This window comes from Bos grunniens, chromosome 7, assembly GCF_055505025.1.
Source record: "Bos grunniens cultivar Pamir isolate PY7600 chromosome 7, Bosgru_T2T1.0, whole genome shotgun sequence".
Classification (NCBI taxonomy): domain Eukaryota; kingdom Metazoa; phylum Chordata; class Mammalia; order Artiodactyla; family Bovidae; genus Bos; species Bos grunniens.
Window position 1 is genome coordinate 38,631,293 of NC_141171.1, and position 14,379 is coordinate 38,645,671.

A 14,379-nucleotide genomic window follows, 5' to 3' on the forward strand; every position below is an offset into this window, starting at 1 on the left:
TAGCATCCTGCTTCAGCCTCATGTCGGGTGGGGATGGGGCCTTGGGCCATATCCATAGAGCTTTCATGTTGGTGATGATCAGGTCATTCTTGGAGGACTGTTCAGGCCTGGGTACTCCATTTGTTACTGAGGTGCTGACATCTGAGGTGCTCTCCACCCTACCCAAGGGAACCACTGTAGCTGCCCCTGATAAAAACCCTCCCACTGCCCTCGGCACTGGAGCCAAGCTGTTTGGCATAGCAACTATGGATTTGGCCCTGGCCTTAGGGAGGCCTCATTCCTGTTAGTCTCCATCCCTACCTGTCCCCCACCCCACCCTGCCACACGTGCACCTCCATCCCTTTGCACAGGTTGTTCTCTCTTCCTGGAACCAGTTTTCTCTTCCCCTCCAACCAGTTTTCCCAAACACTCTTGCAGGTTCCAAATTCTCCATTCCAGGGCTTCCCTGGTGGCTCAGTGGTAAAGAATCCCCCTGCCAACGCAGGAGACACGAGTTCGATCCCTGATCTGGGAGGATCCCACATGCCTTGGAGCAACTAAGCCCCCCTGTGTGCCACAACTACTGAGCCTGTGCTCTAGAGCCCAGGAACCACAACTAGTGAAGCCCATGCACCCCAGAGCCCGTGCTCCAATGAGAGAAGCCACTGCAATGAGAAGCCGGCACACGGAAACTAGAAACTAAGCCCTCATTTGTGGCAACTAGAGAAAAGCCCCCACAGAAATGAAGCCCTAGCACAGCCAAAAACAAATAGAACAATAATTTTTTTAAAATTCTCAAGAAGCTTCATAGTTTTAAAATACAAACAAAAATTCTCCACTCCCTTCCCCACCCTCTACCCCTTCCAGCACCTCCACATCAATTAGGTGAAGAGAAGAGGGAAGAGTGTGTCAGTCCATGGGAACAGCATGTGCAAAAGTCAAAGGTGGCTTCAAGGAGCTGGGAAGAGCCAGAGACCAGAGAATGTGGCAGAGCGGACAGGGCTACAGCAATTAATCCATAGAATCACAGGCTCCAGTGAGGGGCTGAGACCCCAGCGTGCAGTGAAAGGACAAGCTTTTCAGTAGCAAAGGACATGATCAGCAGTGTGTTTGGAAAGGCCAACACAAGGCTGCAAAGTGGGAAAGGCACTGGAGAAGCTAGAGTGGGTGTGGGCAGAACAGGTCCCAGGGGTTGCACAGGTGAGAGCTGATGGGAGCCTGGACACCTGAACCCCTACTTTCTGTGGGCTGGGTCCTGAGCTGGGGCTCCCAGTCATTGACTGCAGCTTCCTTGACAGAACCTTGACTTACCTCAGTGTGTTCCATACCAGCTCCGACTGCCAACTGTGATACCCTCCCCACTTCTCAGCCCTGGTGTCATGTCCCAAGACACTACCTGCCCCATGGAGTCAGCGCCTTTGCCTTGTGGGAGCTGTCATCTCATTTTAGAGGAAGATAGGCTACTTGGGCTCAAAGTTGGGAAGTCAGTAGTGAGCAACAGAGATAGAATTTGAACTGAGGTCTGCCTGCCTCCTCCACCACACCAGGTGTCACAGAAGTTGTAAGCAGGCTTCTGTCCCCTGATTGCAATGTGACTTTGGGTGGGTCTCTTTACCTTTCTCTGCCTCAGTATCCTTGTCTACAAAATAGGGACAATGGTAGCAACCTGCCCTGCAGGATTTGTGAAGAGTATATGCACTAAATGCCCATAAGAAGCCCAACACAGCACCAGACACATAGTAGGTGATCAATAAATGGTTGCTGTTCACGTGAACACTGTCCCAGGAACTTAACACATTCCTTGGGAAAATGTACTTCGGTGTTGTGAATTATGAGGAAGACAAAGTGAGCTCAGGAGGGATGGGAAGGAAGGAGAAAACAGCGAGCATCTTGAGGCAGGTCTGGAGCTAGGTGGCCCTAGGATTCAAGCACACAGCAGGTGTCAAGGCTACTAGCTCTGAAAAGGTTTGAATGACACAGTGAGGAACCACTGAAAGTTCTATAGTTAGAGAAGGCACAACCAGAGCCCTGCACCTAGGGCTGGAATGATTTCTCCTCCACAGGTGACAGCACTGACACTGGAGGCCAGAGGGAGCCCAGACAGCAGAGCACTGGCAGCAAGGAGCCAAGTTCTCAGGTTTCAGAAAACCCAAGTCTAGGGCTTCCCTGGTGGTTCAGTGGTTAAGAATCCACCTTGTAATGCAGGGGACACCAGTTCAAACCCTGGCCTTGGAAGATCCCACATGCTGCAAGGCAACTAAGCCCCTGTGCCTCAACTGCTGAGCCCATGCACCCTGGAGTCCATGCCCCACAACAGAAGAAATCACCACAGTGAGAAGCTCATGCACTATGAATAGACAGTAGCCCCCACTCACTGCAACTAGAGAAAGCCACGGTGCAGCAATGAAGACCCAGTACAGCTAAACAAATAAATAAATATTTTAAAAGAAAAGAAAACCCAAGTCTATGTAGGCCTTTTCAGGCCAAAGAACCTCCCTTATGTAATTTCCCATCTTGACACACAGTGGCGATAGTGTGCCACCAGGAAAATCCTCTTTACCTGTCTTTCAGCCAAAACAACAGCCAAGTACCAATACTTGTCAGCTTCCTCAAAGGCTCTAGGGAGAATCCTTACAAATCTGTATGACGTAGAGTCTCTTTATATCTCTAACTTACAGGTGGAAACGTGGGCTCACAGAAGTCCAGGAGGACCCATAAGATAATCCAACCAGGATTTGAGCCCTGGTCTGTCTGTCTCCCAGTCTGCCTGCAGCAGCTTCCTGTGCTGGGGTGACAGCTTCTGGCTGTCTCTTCTGCCCCATCACTGGGCGGTGCTACCTTTGTGGAGCAGACAGATTAGACAGGGAGTAGAATATTATACAGGACAAGAAGGACTTTCACTTCTGCTTTTTCTCTCTTGTTTACCTCCCTTATGCAGCTTTTGCATTGAAGGTGAGGTGATGGGACAGTTCCCATCCCTGGGGTAGAGAGAAGCTGGGCTGAGGGATGAGGTAACTAATTTTGAGCACCTTCTCTGTGCCAGGCATTATGCCAACCAACATTCATTCCTACATTAATTCAGGACACAGTAATGAAGCACCCACTGTCTGGTCACAGGTGACACAGTACTTCCAAGCTTTTGCCACACAGCAATGAACACTTATATATTTACTTTATATGTAAAGAAAGAAAGAAAGAAAATGAAGTCGCTCAGTCCTGCCCTACTGTTTGTGACCCTGTGGACTGTAGCCTGCCAGGCTCCTCTGTCCATGGGATTCTCCAGGCAAGAATACTGGAGTGGGGTGCTATTTCCTTCTCCAGGGGATCTTCCCGACCTAGGGATCAACCCAGGTCTCCCAGATGGCAGGCAGACTCTTTACCGTCTGAGCCACCAGGGAAGCTTTAGGTGTAGAGATACGTTTTAAAATATTCATACTGTAAATAAGCCCTCAGCTTAAAAAATATTTATTGACTAAAACACCTACTTTCAGCCTTAGGTACCCGTGAGACATGCAGGTATGAAGTCTGGAACTCTGGGACAAATCTAAGCTAGAGATTGAGGCTCAGAAATTACTGGCATTTAGGACATGCTAGTGACCAGACGGGATTCCTCAGGAAATCTGGGTAAACAATCAGCAAGGTGAACCTCTGTTTGCCAAACGGGAAAAAAGGGAGGCATACCCATGACAGAATGGTGCAGAGACGGGCTTGATAAAGAGGTAGGAAGGGACCAGACTAGAGCGGGAGCTTCTGGAAACCTTGTTAGTTCCCAGGGGTCAAGAGAGTCAAATGCTGCAAAGCAGAGCGGCAAAGATTATGAAATACCACCGGTCCTAGCCAGAGCAGGACTGCTGGTGACCTGAAGCCAGACTAAAGTGGGATGAGAAAGGGAGGCCAGAGTCAGCGGGGGAGAAAAGAGAGAGAGCCTCGCTGTAGACGCAAGATCTTTCTCTTACCAGGAGGAAAGACTCCATGGCTTGCGGGCTGCCGAGAAAGAGCGAGAAAGACAGGAAGGCTTGGAGCTCCAGGGGAGCAAAAGGAGAAAGATGCACAAAAGAGGGCTGAAGCATTAGGGCGGGACCCAGAGCCCAGGAGGAAGGCCAGCCCAGCCCAGTCCTCTTTTCTATCTCAAAACGACGGAGCAGGGCGCAATCCCTGGCTGGATTTGCGGCATGCCGGACATTACTAGATACTGCCGGCCCTTTCCGAGCGCGCCCCACTGCGTAAGATCACCTTTCCCCAGGCTACACCACCCTCTGCTCCAGAGGGCAGAGCGGATCGCGCGGCCCACGGTCTGGCCGCTGTTGATTGGCCCACGGGAGCCACCTGACCGAGCCGGCCAATCAGAGGCTCTCTCACAAGGACTGGGGGCCCCATGTGTGGCCCCTGGTGCAAGGCTGAGCTGCTGTGAGGCCCGGCGGCTATACGGACAGCGAGGTTAGAACAGTTCTCAGCCGCTAAGTAACTCAAGAGGAGGCCCGGCCTCCCCCAACCCCGCCGGATTCCTGCCTATCCGGCTACTACAACCCCCAAACCCTTTTGCTAAATTTCCTCTCTTGGCCGCTTCTGTGACTCAGCGGAGGTGTGTTCATCCTTGTCCCTCTGCCTTGACTGGTCCAAAGTGGTGATTTGGAGGAAGACAGACCTAAGTTCCAGTCATCGTGTGACCGATGGCAACTGTTTAACATTGTTGAGCTTGATCTGTAAAACGGGACTCCTAATACCTACTGTGGTGTTTTTGTGAGGATTGTAAAGCCCAGCGCCTGGTACATGGTGAGCTCCCCAAAACATTGATTATATATATTTTTTACTATTGTCTATATTTCTACCTATCAGGAATTCACAGTCCTCATTATACAGGGTCTTGTGTTAAGCTATTTGTTATTCCTGTTCTCTTATTAGAATGGAAACTGTCCACGGGAATGTGCCTGTATACCTTTTTAGTCTTCCAGCTCCATGGTCCCTTCACTTGGTCTGACAAGGGTAAATTTAACTTACATAAACAGTAGCAGGATAGAGTATACAAAATCAAGGAATTTATAGCACGGAGAATCTCAGCAGTTAGGTGGGGCTATTTATAATGTAACATTAATGTACTAGGGAAAAAAAAGTCTTAGAAGACTACCAGGTACCAGCTCCGTGAGCTCAGGCAGATCTTGACCTCTCTGAGCCTCTCATCATGAGAACAATAATCATGACTGTAACAACTGCAGGACTAACCAGCTGCTAAATACTATGTGAAGCTTATATTAGCTGTCCACAATCCCACTTGACAGGACACACAGGCACAGAGATGTTCTGTAACTTGCCTGAGATCACACAGCTATTAAGTGGTAGAGTTGGGGGTTCAAACAAGGTCTTTTGGGTCTGAGTCTACACCCATAACTGCACTGTGTGCTACCTCTCAGGCACCAGCACAGGCAGTTGGCACACAGTACAAAACTATGGAGAGGGCTGGGCTAACAGGGCAAAGTCTTCTGCATCTACAAACCAAAGGAGGCCAGTGTAGCTGAAGGGCGGAGAGGGAGGGGAACAAGGTAGATGACCAGCCTGGACTTGCAGGCAGGTCCACATCTTTAAGATGTCTAGGCCACAGTGAGGAGCTGGTGTTAGCATGGCAGAAGCATATGACTAGGCGTTCCAAGGGCATTTTTTTGGGGGGGCCACACTGTGAGGCTTGTGGGATCTTAGTTCCCCAACCAGGGATTGAACTTTCACCCCTTGCATTGGAAACACGGAGTCTTAACCACTAGACCACCAGGGAAGTCCCTCCGCAGGCATTTCTGACCCTTTTGTTGCTGCAGACCTGGGATGCAGAAGGCAGCAGTGATCTTTCTTCTACTATGGTTTAGCATCAGGATTGGAGATCCAGGGCCTATCATAGCCCTAAGTACCCTGGCTGTCCCCCAGGGTCCCCTCCCTGGGCAGGACTAGAGATATCACCACCTTGCCCACCCCCCCCCCCACCACCCCAACTCCTCCTTTCTGGTCTCATAATTGTCTTAGGCTCATTAATATGACTAATTAGGTAGGCCTGAAGTCAACTGCATCCTCCTATCCTCCCACTATGTAAACCCTGAGATGCCTCATTATTTAAAGCCTCTGCATGTCTCCCTGGGGCTTATTATGAACTCTAGACACATCAACTGACTCTCCAGGCAAGGGGCCCAGAATTCAGGGGAGCAGGGCAGGGTTCCTGTTGACCATTGAGCCTCAGTTGTTCATTTCATCGGTCTTGTCTTATCACTGACTTCTCTGGAAACTCCCTGGCAGTCTTCTCATACTCCCTGGGTTTTCTCACCGCCTGTCCTGACCCTATCAAAGGCTTCTGGTCTCACCTCCTCTATGATGACTCTTGAGATATTCTCTCTCACCTGGTTCTTCCTCTAGGTCTTCAAACCAAATGTATTTCCAGCCACTAGCATGACATGTGCTCCTGATGTCCTTCAGGCTCTCCAAACCTAACATGCCTGAACACCAACACCTGCCTTACTTCAAAGCATTCTTGTAAAAACATTAACCCAAGTGTAATCAAGCCTCTGACCTTATATCCAGTTTACAGGAAATACAGGGGGCATATGAACAGGTAATGAAGAAGCATCAGCTGAATGCAGAACATGGGGCCAGATAACTGGCCCAGTCCCTGCAAAAGTCAATATTTCAGAAAAACAGGAGGTGGAGCATTCAAGGTTGTAAGAAACTTAAGAGTTACGAGGACAAATGTAGTATATGAAATTTGATTCGATTAATTCAGAAAAACCATCTATCAGAAACATTTGGCAGAAATGTGAATATGGAGAGAACATTAGATATTAGGGAACCATACAATTGCACTCATCTCACACGCTAGTAAAGTAATGCTCAAAATTCTCCAAGCCAGGCTTCAGCAGTATGTGAACCGTGAACTTCCTGATGTTCAAGCTGGTTTTAGAAAAGGCAGAGGAACCAGAGATCAAATTGCTAACATCCGCTGGATCATGGAAAAAGCAAGAGAGTTCCAGAAAAACATCTATTTCTGCTTTACTGACTATGCCAAAGCCTTTGACTGTGTGGATCACAATAAACTGTGGAAAATTCTGAAAGAGATGGGAATACCAAACCACCTGACCTGCCTCTTGAGAAATTTGTATGCAGGTCAGGAAGCAACAGTTAGAACTGGACATGGAACAACAGACTGGTTCCAAATAGGAAAAGGAGTACATCAAGGCTGTAGATTGTCACCCTGCTTATTTAACTTCTATGCAGAGTACATCATGAGAAACGCTGGACTGGAAGAAACACAGGCTGGAATCAAGATTGCCGGGAGAAATATCAATAACCTCAGATATGCAGATGACACCACCCTTATGGCAGAAAGTGAAGAGGAACTCAAAAGCCTCTTGATGAAAGTGAAAGTGGAGAGTGAAAAAGTTGGCTTAAAGCTCAACATTCAGAAAACGAAGATCATGGCATCCGGTCCCGTCACTTCATGGAAAATAGATGGGGAAACAGTGGAAACAGTGTCAGACTTTATTTTTGGGGGCTCCAAAATCACTGCCGATGGTGACTGCAGCCATGAAATTAAAAGATGCTTACTCCTTGGAAGGAAAGTTATGACCAACCTAGATAGCATATTCAAAAGCAGAGCTATTACTTTGCCAACAAAGGTCCATCTAGTCAAGGCTATGGTTTTTCCTGTGGTCATGTATGGATGTGAGAGTTGGACTGTGAAGAAGGCTGAGCGCCAAAGAATTGATGCTTTTGAACTGTGGTGTTGGAGAAGACTCTTGAGAGTCCCTTGGACTGCAAGGAGATCCAACCAGTCCATTCTGAAGGAGATCAGCCCTGGGATTTCTTTGGAAGGAATGATGCTAAAGCTGCAACTCCAGTAGTTTGGCCACCTCATGCGAAGAGTTGACTCAATGGAAAAGACTCTGATGCTGGGAGGGATTGGGGGCAAGAGGAGAAGGGGATGACAGAGGATGAGATGGCTGGATGGCATCACTGACTCGATGGACGTGAGTCTCAGTGAACTCCGGGAGTTGGTGTTGGACAGGGAGGCCTGGCGTGCTGTGATTCATGGGGTCGCAAAGAGTCAGACACGACTGAGCGACTGATCTGGTAGGTGGTACTGTGGTTATATAGGAGAACACCCTCATACGTTGGAGAAGTTTGCACAGTCTTTAGGTGAGAAGTATCAGAATGTCTGTAACTCACTTTGAAATTGTACAGAAAAGAAGTATCTTTATCTCTGGGACTTCCCTGACCGTCCAGTGGTTAAGACTTAGCGCTTCCACTGCAAGGGGAATTTAATCCTGGTCATTGCATGTAGGGGAAAAAAAATCTTTATCTCTGAAGCAAATATAACAAAATGTTAACAGACACTTTAGGTTGATTATATCTTTTTGTTTTGTATGTTTGAAAAATATCACAATAAAATGTATATTTGAAAAATTAACATAGGGAGAAAAAGATGGTAGCACCCAGCTTCCTAATGCTGTTGCACAAGCCTATGGGCCGCAGGCCCTTCAGTGTGGAAGCCTTCAGAGGACATGTTTCTGCTGCTGGACACACTCCAAGCAGCGGTGGTATCTGCATTCCTAGCCACTATGATCCATCTTCAAGCTCTGTACATCTGCACTGATGTCAACCCCAAGGCAGCAGCGTGTACCCTGGAGAGAGCACACTGTAACAGAGTCCATGTTCAACCAATTATTACAGATTTGGTTCCAAGCTTGCTACCAAGATTGAAGGAAAAAGTTGATCTTCTGGTCTTTAATCCAAGGAGTCACGGGATTGATAGAGGCAGCTTGGGCTGGTGGCAGAAACGGCAGTGAAGTAATGGACAGATGCTTACCACTGGCCCCAGATCGCCTTTTACCAAGAGGATTGTTCTATTTGGTCACCGTTAGAGAAAACAATCCATAAGAAATTTTGAAAATAATGAAAACAAAAGATTTACAAGGCATCACTGCACTTTCCAAGTGAGCAGGCCGGGAAACCCTGTCAGTCCACAAGTTCACCGAGTCCTAGTCTACAGTGTGTGCTACTTAAAGCCGAGTGCATTTGGCATATTTTGAAACTGAAGTCATCTCTTAGTAAGTAAAATTGTCAAAAATTTGTCATCCAGAAAAAGGCAGGCAAGTAAGAGTATTTCCTTTTACCCAAGAATCAGGCCTATAGAAATATTTGCACAAATGCAAGTAAGTATATATATATATTATATATATAATTTGAATTTTACATATTATATATACAGAGAGAGAATATATAATGAAAAAGTTACACTTAATTATATGTGAAGAGGATGTTCATTTCAGCATTACTTGTAATGGCAAAACAATGAAGTTACGTGTCCATCAGTAAAGGAATGGTAAAATAAATTACAGTATATTCATGTTACTGAATATGAGTGACACATCCAACCATTAAACATGAGTCAGGTCTGTATATACTGAACCAGAAGGGGTTCGTGGTGTACTATTGAGACGTGAATGAAAGCAAGTTACAAAACAGTGTTAACCTATGTATATATATATACACATATTTTGAAAAACTAACGAAGGTTTATGTGTATGTGTATATGAGAAATTATCAAAAGGTCCATAACAGGTGGGAATAGAGGAATTTTAATTTTTTTGTGCTAACATGTGTACAATGATAATGTATTCTATAATTAAACAAATTTTTTTATTTAAAAAAAACTAACATATATTTCCCCTCCTTGTCCCAGCTGTATTCCTTATGTCTGCCATCTTAGTGGCTGATGCAGCCATCTCTCTAGCCTGGAAGTCTGCACCCTTGCTCTGGCTCTTCATACTCCCTCATGCTCCCATATAGTCTCCATGTCCTGCCCTTTCTACTTTCTGAAGCCATTCTTAGTCCATTTTTTTTTTTTAATATTGAGGTATACCTGATATATAACATGTGTTAGTTTCAAGTATACAATGTAATAACTCAATATTTGTACATGTTATGAAATGATCACTACATCAGCCTAGTTAATATCCGTCACCATATACAATTACAAAAAATTTTTTTCTTGGATGAGGATTTTAAAATCTACTCTCTCAGCAACTTTCAAATATGCAAAACAGTATTATTAACTATAGTCATCATGCTATATATAACATCCCCCAGATTTAGTCCATCCTTTATCCCCATTTCCCTGCCATTGCTCTGGTAAAGACCACAGCTACCTTTTGACTCATGGTCCCAGCATCTTCCCAGGTATCTCTGCCTTCACACTCATCTTCCACATAGTCCCAAGTTCATGTTTTCCAATGTTGTATCTGATTGTGGCACTCCCCATGCCAGTGGAATTAAATTCCAGTCCTCAGAGCTCTTCATAGTCTGCTCCTGATGACTTCTTAAAGTTCTCTCTCCCTTTCAGCCACTCAACCAGACCCCTTTACATTTCCTTTATACCCTTCAAAAATATCTTCTGAAAAGAAAAGAAAAAAAGATACAAAAGTATCTTCTAAGAACTGAGTCTTGAAACAAAAGTAACTAGAAAGCTATAAATTCAATCTGAGACACTGTTAAAAAACAGAAAAATCTAATTCTTAAAAGCATGTTTGAAGGCTTTGCTGTTTAAAAAAAAAAAAATCCATCCTATTAAACTGAGGTATTTAGTTGAGAAAAACCTAATTTATGAGCTTCATCAAATGGGAAAGTATCCACATAAGAGAATGGGTATCAATGGTTTGAAGTATCCTGGGGACAATAATGGAGCCCTTTTTAATTTTTTAAAATATTTGTTTCTTCATTTATTTCTTTTTGGCTGCACTGGGTCTTTGTTGCGGCATGCAGGCTTTCTCTAGTTGCGAGTGGAGGCTACTCTCTTACTGCAGTGCACAGGCTTCTCATTGAGGTGACTCCTCTTGTTGTGGAACACGGGCTCTAGGGCATGTGTGCTTCAGTAGTTGAGGCTCCTGGCTCTAGAGTGTGGGCTCAGAGTTGTGGCACCTGGGCTTAGTTGCCCTGAGGCATGTGAGATCCTCCTGAACCGGGGATCAAACTTGTGTCCCCTGCATTGTCAGGCAGATTCTTAACCACTAGACCACCAAGGAAGTTCCATGGAGCACCCTTAAGAAAGGCCATGTCACAAATGATCTGATAACACAAAGGATAATTGAGCAAATTAACATGAACATCAACAATTCTGAACCAAAAAAAGTGATTCAGGAGTCTACATTCAAATGTAAAGAAGTTTTAAAAATAATTAATTTATTGTACTTTTATTTTTCTGTTTATGAATGCACAAAAATGATATGAGTTTTTAAAACTATGAGTAAATCTAAAGGAGCTCCTTATATAAGTTTAAAATTAAGAATATAAGGAATTAAGAAAAAAATCTTCTAAGATCTCCCAAAGATTTAAGAATATTACAAATCTACAGATGAAAATATGTAGCCAGCAAGTCCAGAGATCAGCCAAACTCACTGAGGGAGGCAGGGTTCATTTCATTCACTTCCACTCTCAAACTGGCTTCATGGCTTGCCTTTGCTCCTACCCCAACCATGTTGGCCTGTGATCTGCCTCAGGTCACTTTAGCCTTGAGAAGTCTCCCACAGGAGGTAACGCTCCACACTAACCAATGTGTGTCCAGCGGTGGCTGGTATGTAGGGTTTAGGAAATGTTGCCTGAGGTCAGGGGCCCTGTGCTATGGCTTCTCCCCTGCTTGAGCCATCCTTGGCCCCAAGGCCTTGACTTCACATGCATCCTCTCTAGCCCATCACCCCTTGACCTTTCATCTGGTAACCATTTCCCCCTAGAACCCTGGAGGGGATACAATCATGAGTGGAGAGTGCCTACTTGTTAGGTCCAAGCCTGGGCTCTGGCCCCAAGGTCACTCAGCTGTCCTCTGCTTCCTTGAGCCTGCAAGCCCCTCCCTTCCCACTCACTTCCTATCTCTGGAGAACACAGAGGTACTGGGTGGGACCTCTCTCAATTTCCTTCCCTTCCCACTTAAAATATAACTGAGGCCCCTTGCCTTTCCCTGCACGTCTCAAATATTAAGGGGTTTCTCATCTGCTCTCTCGGAGAAGGCAATGGCACCCCACTCCAGTACTCTTGCCTGGAAAATCCCATGGATGGAGGAGCCTGGTGGGCTGCCGTCCGAGGGGTTGCTAAGAGTCGGACACGACTGAGCGACTTCACTTTCTCTTTTCACTTTCATGCATTGGAGAAGGAAATGGCAACCCACTCCAGTGTTCTTGCCTGGAGAATCCCAGGGATGGGGGAGCCTGATGGGCTGCCATCTATGGGGTCGCACAGAGTCGGACATGACTGAAGTGACTTAGCAGCAGCAGCAGCATCTGCTCTCTGGGCCACCCATCCCGCTATGGCCCCATTCAAACACCCTGTACCTCCTTGACCTCAGTGACCTCTCATCATTATTGTACCCTCAACTTTCCCCTCCCAATTGACTTCTTCCCAAAACACTGTACTTATTCAATGTTATTCATTCAATAAGACATTGAATAAGTTTCAATTGATTTACTCATTCAATCCACAATTATCTGTCAAGCATCTACTCTGCACCAAGGCACTGGGAACACAGCTGTGAACGAGTCCTAATTTCTTGGTATGTCTATTGTAGACATTGAGAAAGATGGAGGTATGGGACGAAAAAAAAAAAAAAATCAGGCAATTTAGACTATAATTTATAAGGCTGGGAAGGAGAGGGAGGGATAGATTGGGAGTTTGAGATTGACATGTACACACTGCTATAGTTAAAATAACATGCTTTTCCATAAAAAAAGAAAAAGAAAAGACTTTGTACTATTGGCATAAAGATAGGTCTACTGAGTCAGTGATAATGAGGTGGATGAACCTATAGCCTGTTACACAGAGTGAAATAAGTCAGACAAATATCATATATTAACACATAAATATGGAATCTAGAAAAATGGTACTGATTGACCTGTTTGCAGGGAAGGAATGGAGATGCACATGTAGAGAAGGGACTTGTAGACACAGCGGGGAAGGAGAAGGTAGAACGAATGGAGAAAGTAGCGTTGATATGTATACACTATTGTGTAAAATAGACAGCTGGTGTGAAGTTGCTATATATACAACGGGAGCCCAGCCTGGTGCTCTGTGATGACCTAGAAGGGTGAGGGGAAGGAGGGAATATATGTATAAGTATGGATGATTCGAGTTATTGTATGGCAGAAACCAATACAACATTGTAAAGCAATTTTCCTCCAACTAAAAATAAATTTTATAAAAGATCTATTGGTCAATGGAATAGATTGAGAATTCAAGAAGAAACCCATGCTTTTATGGTCAACTGATTTTTTCTTTATTTTTAATTAATTAATTTGTTGAAATTAATTTAATTAATTTAAATTAATTAAATTTTTTGGCCACACTGTGCTGCATGTGGGATCTTAGTTCCCCAACCAAGGACTGAACCCACACCCCTTGCATTGGAAACATGGACCCTTAAGCACTGGACCATCAGGGAAGTCCCTGATTTTTTGGCAAGGGTGTCAAGACCATTATTGAAGAGGAAAAGTCAGTTTGTTTAAAAAAAATGCTGTTGGAACAACTAGCTATCCACATGCAAAAGAAGGAAGTTGGATCCCTACCTCACACTATAGTAAATTAACTCAAAAGTTCTAAATGTAAGGGCTAAAACTATTTCATGGGATTAAACAATGGTTTCTAAGATATTACAAAAAACACAGCAACAAAAGAAATAAAAACCAGATAAACTGGACTTCATCAAAATTAAAAGCCTTTGTATTTCAAAGGATATTACCAAGAAAGTGAAAACATAAGTCACAGAATGGGATAAAATATTTGTAAATCTTATAACCAAAAATGACTTGTATCCAGAATACATAAAGGATCCTTATAACTCAACAACAAAAAAAGATATTACCCAATTAAAAAATGTGCAAAGAATCTAGATATGTCTTGAAAGAAGATATACAAATGGTCCACAAACACAAGAAAACGAGCTTAACATCACTAGTTGTTTGGAAAATGCACAAAGGGATACGATTTTGTACCCACTAAGATACTTATACTCAAAAAGGCAGATAATAAAAAACATTGGTGAACATGTGGAGAAATTGGAACCCTCACACATTGCTGGTGGAAATGTAAAATGGTACAGACACTTTGGTAACATTCTTCAAAGAGTTCCTGATAATTCCTGAAAAGATTATACATGGAGTTACCATATGATCAACAATTCCACAATTCCACTCCTAGTATATATTACAAATAAATGAATTCACATGTCCATGCAAAATTTTGTACATGAATGTTCACAGCAACATTGTCCATAATAACCCCAAAGTGAAAGCATCATTGAAAAACAAAACAGCAACTGATAAATGAAATGTGGTATATGTATATAATGGAGTATTATTCAGCCATAAAAAGGAATGTAATACTGCTACA

At 44.4% G+C, this 14,379-nt stretch overlaps 1 pseudogene across 1 annotated transcript; it reads left to right on the forward strand.

Moving 5' to 3' along the window:
• The first annotated feature begins 7,992 nt into the window (after positions 1–7,992).
• Positions 7,993–9,744, forward strand: LOC147369077 (methyltransferase HEMK2 pseudogene; annotated as a pseudogene). The gene has a single exon (XR_015167237.1). The product of XR_015167237.1 is annotated as a methyltransferase HEMK2 pseudogene (transcript).
• The last annotated feature ends 4,635 nt before the right edge of the window (positions 9,745–14,379 follow it).